The sequence below is a fragment of the Pipra filicauda genome, unplaced genomic scaffold (assembly GCF_003945595.2).
Source record: "Pipra filicauda isolate LSUMZ 115617 unplaced genomic scaffold, ASM394559v2 scaffold48_size3843733_pilon, whole genome shotgun sequence".
Classification (NCBI taxonomy): domain Eukaryota; kingdom Metazoa; phylum Chordata; class Aves; order Passeriformes; family Pipridae; genus Pipra; species Pipra filicauda.
The window spans coordinates 3,697,229-3,701,833 of NW_024104631.1; the positions used below are offsets into that span (position 1 = coordinate 3,697,229).

Here is a 4,605-nt window from a genome sequence, read left to right on the forward strand (position 1 = left end):
TGGAACTGAGCTGGTACCTCTTCAGACATCCCTTACATAAATCTCTTGTACACTCAAGAGATTTATGATAAACACTTGCTCTTTCCTTAACCTTCAAAACCTTTTCCACCTGCTGAATAACACCAGATTCTTTCCTCTCACCCAGCCTGTTCACTATCTATAAAAAGCCTCTAGAGAAGATTCAGTGGCACCATGGACTGGCTTGTCAGCAGTACACACATGACACCCATCTCTCCATCATCTTCACCTCCCATGCAAATGACACCATTACCCAGCTCTTCAAGGGCTTGGCTAAGATCAGCAAATGAATGAAGTTGGCAGAAGCAAAATTGTTGTAAGAGCCTGGGCTGATGAAGATATAGGGAAGTATTTTACACTTTGATAATGTCCATTGCTGGCATTAAAGACTAACTAAAGATTTAATGTTCATCTGAACTCTATCATCCCAAAAACCCCAATAATGGTTGTTGTAAAAGCCTCAATCCTTCAGCACTATTTCCAGTCAGATAACCTGAAAGATTGGACTTGGCCCTATAACGCTTGATTTCTACAACCTAGTGGGTTTAGGAGTGACAACCCATACAAGAATGCATCAGGCCATTTATTCAGCAGCACAAGACCACCAAACACACTTAAGCTCTGTTCTTTGCTCTGTTAACTACTCAGTCCCAGCTTAAATTCAAGGCTTTGCCTTTATTTTTAAAGCCTTTATGACCTTAGCAAAAATTGATTTAAGGGCATCCACACTGTTGAAACCTGACAGTTATGTTGCTCTGTAACAAAATAAATAGCTACTTTGCAGGGTGTGTGCACCAGGGATAGAGATTCCCTACTGCCTAGTACATAACTATGGCCTCCTAATCACCTGCAAATGACAACCATACATCTTGAAAGTGCAGAAAAGAGAAGCTCCAGCTTTTCAACCCCCCCTTCCCATCTTTATTCCAAAACCATCAGCTTGAACAAATAGTCCATGACTGACAGACAGGATGAAGTCTGATTTCCAAGGGCACGCTCCAGTGGGAGCTCTCTGGTGCCTGATAAAAGGTGAGCTGAGCTGGTAGCACGTTGACGCTTCTAGCACAAACAGGCTCTCTCATGTACCCATCTGCCTCTCTCTTTCAACCTCACAGGAACTTCACTTTCAGATCTGTATTCTTTTGCCAACAGGCTCAAACATTTGGGGAGGTGGGGAGGGTACATGGAATCACATACACACACAGCATGAATTCGGAGGCATTGTTTTACTAGGAAAGAGTTATTGGCAAAAGTGCCGTATGTAAAAAATAGGAGAGGAAATGAGAGAGAGGAATGTCAAAGATGCCTTGTGTTCATTTTCATGAGCTCATAAAGTAATTGGAGGCAGACAGATAAAGGTATACAGGAACATCTGACGAGTCATTGCTTTCCAACACACCAGTAACAGCCAGGGACTCAGAACCTGGAGAGAATCAGACAAACATTTTTAAATGACAAATGAGTCACTAATGATAATCAGATCTAAAAGAAATTTATTTCCTCCTAAAACAAACCCAAAAGCTGCTTTTCAATTATGTGAGATCAAAACAAGACAAAAAGTCCAGAAGATACCATTGAAATACACCTGAATCTATGTCCCTAACTCACTGCTACATAGGGAGGGGATCTTAAGATTGCATTTCTATGTCACTTTTTCATTTCCTGACCACTGCTGGGTTGCAATACATCTAACTACATTTAAATTGCCTACCAAGCAAAGTAAGACAGAGGTACCTCAACAGGGGAACCAACCAGACATGTATCTATAAAATATTCGGTATAAATGCTCTGACAATGCAGAATTCTCATGAGGTATCTAGCATTCCATCAATCCCCCTGGATTTGCTGGTTTTGCCTGGAAGAAAAAACATGCATGTATGAACAGGGATGTCTGTTCAGAGACACTAAAACAGGTTTATAATACACCATGCTGTTTTCTTCAGCACAAAAATAAGCCCTAAAGAATGCATGTCAGGTAATTTTTTCTGAGAAAAACTGGCAATAACTGAGCATTTCAAATGCCAGTCAGACAGCTTTTCAAATGGTTAAAAGGTGCATGAAGGCTGAAAAGCTCAGAAGTCTTGCCAAGGTTGATAAGACTTTGCAGAATTTGTTAAACTAAAGTTTCCATTAAATTTTCACCACAACAACCATGCAACTTGACATCTGCCTAAATTTGTGCAGACCTTTGTGATAATCTGACAACAAGTAAATAATCAAGCAGATCATCAGAAGAGAAACTCAGAATCACTGAAGAGGCCCACTCAAAGACTATGCCTTGATGAGGTTGTATCTTGTCAGGCTTTTCTAGCTCTTGATTCCAGCAGCAACACTTGGGTTGGCACACTGTGTCAGAGAGCTAGTATTTTTGAATTACAGCTGAGAAGAGAAGCAAAAATTAGAAACAAAAATTATACTGGTTTAAATTTTTCATAAGGCAGCTAGCATCATCATAAAAGTGCCCAAATTTTACTGCAAACCAACCTCCTCCTCATTCTCTCCCAAAACTCTTATCTTCTTGTCTTTAACTGACAATTCAGAAAACTGTCAGAGTGCTGCTTCTTTCTGCCTTGTATCCTCTGCCACGCTTTGCACATGTGCTTATCCAGTAACAGCCATCACTAGTGAAATGGGATTACGTTCCACTGGTTAAGCGCATGAGCACAGCCCTGGGTGGGGCTGTTGGAGGATCAGCTTTTAATAAGGTGTCCAATTTATAATCTAGCAGCGTGAAGAGCAACTAGCTCTCAAGAATGAATAGCTCCTCTGTGTTACCATCTCCTGAGGCTGGATGCCGAGCCAGATCGCCTCATCCTTTCTTCTCTCTCTCTCTCTCACTTTCAGATGCTGTTACTATGCTCACTAACTTTTTGGTGTTTCCCAGACTGGAGATATAACGAGGAAGGAAGACAAGAAGTATCCACCCGTGTCTGGTCACACACTGTTTGAACAAACCCTCTGCTAGCTAAATAGGATATAAACCCTTCGTATTTACTTATTACAAGAAGGTTGCGTCTCAGCCTAGGATCCCGCTCTCGGGGACAACCTTTGTGCCAAGAGATGCCTTTAAAAGGGATGTTCTCCCCAACAGCCCCCGATCCGCGGGACTCCAGCCACCGCACGCAGCGTGCAGCCGAGGGGAGCAGAGAGGCGTGATGCCCGGGCTGATGCTCTCCCTGCTTTTGCCCCAAACCTCCCGGTGAAGCGGTGCCCGGCGGGGCGGGGCGTGCGCAGGCGGCGGGCGCGGCCCCGCCCCCGCGGCGGCGCGCACGGCGCAGCGCCCTCTGGCGGCGCGCGGGGGCCGCGCGGGGCAGCACCTGCCGCGCCCGCCCGCGGGGACCCCGAGGTCGCGCCCGTGGTTATCCTAAACCGGGTTTTAACGTGGCGCCGTTCGCTTACCGTGCAGGTCGGGAGAGGCCCGACCTTCTGCTGCAAAAAGACCCCGCAGGGAGGCGGTTGGCACACCGGTTCTGCAAAGGCTGGTGGTGGCACAGTCGAGCATCTCCCTGTCTCTCTTCTCCAAAGCGGTTCTCCGGCCGAGGATCCACCCTGCCACACGAGGCTTGTCATTGAGCCTCCCATACCTCCAGGAGACACAGTATTTCCTTTCCATGGAGATGATCTAATCCAACCTCTCACAAAGCACACATCTGCAGCATGCTGTGTTCACAGGAAGGACTTCTCAGGAACAACTGCTCCTTGGTGCCTACCGACCTCCTTTTATTCTGTCTCTGAGCTGGCACTGCATGGTGTAGAATGACTCTTTCCTGCCTGCAGCACTTAAACAAAAAAACCCTTCAAATACTTTCTGAAAGTACCACCTGAAAACTTTCCATCATTCCGTGCTTCCCCCCCTTGCCAAAGTGAAGTGAAAGGTGATACGACCAGCCAGTCAATCAATCTCTGTCAGGGGCATCTGGCTCCCGTAGGCTTTTTTATAGTAGGAGTCTGTTTCTAGGACCATTGGCTCTTCTGCAGCGGGATGCTGTTTTCCGGATCTGATTTAAGCTGAACTCCAAAAGACCACAGAGAAAGAAGAAGCAGGGAGTGTGCACTCAACTTCCCGGAAAAGACACCCAAACTGTTCTTACAGCCTTCTGCAACCTCACTCCATCCTCCCCAGCTTTCCAGCAATTGCCAGCACTATGGGCTCAGAGGGCATGGGAAGCAGCCTGCAGCTGGCCTGGGGAGCCTGCCTGGTTTGAGCAGTGTTTTCAATTAATAGCCTGCTCAGCAGCCACACTATGGTCTGAGAGAAATGCTAAGTGTTACTAGCAGTTTCTTGGTCCAAAATGTTTGGGAGAGCCACTGTTCTGTCCTCAACCTCACAGGGTCTTTGCATCTGGGAGGGATGCCTGGGATGGAGAACACAAAAGGACAAGCTGGACTGGAGTACCCATTATGCCATTGAAAAAAAATGAAAATAAGATGTCAACAACTTCTATGAGCCTAATTGTTTCTTCTCAAACAGATTGTTAGCTTATGTGAATCAGGGTAGCTCTACTGAGTAAACCAAAGAATGGAAGGGGGAGGGGGGGATAGTCTTGGTATCAGAAAGGCACAATATGGGCCTTAATCCACATCGAT

The 4,605-nt window shown here is 46.0% G+C and overlaps 1 long non-coding RNA gene across 1 annotated transcript; it reads right to left on the bottom strand.

Annotated features, from left to right (window-relative positions):
• Positions 1 to 1,225: 1,225 nt before the first annotated feature.
• LOC113985178 lies at positions 1,226 to 3,696 on the bottom strand. The gene is made up of 2 exons (XR_005565531.1): positions 3,418 to 3,696; positions 1,226 to 1,441 (listed from the first exon to the last, which is right to left on the bottom strand). It is a non-coding gene; the product is annotated as an uncharacterized LOC113985178 (long non-coding RNA).
• Positions 3,697 to 4,605: the final 909 nt, after the last annotated feature.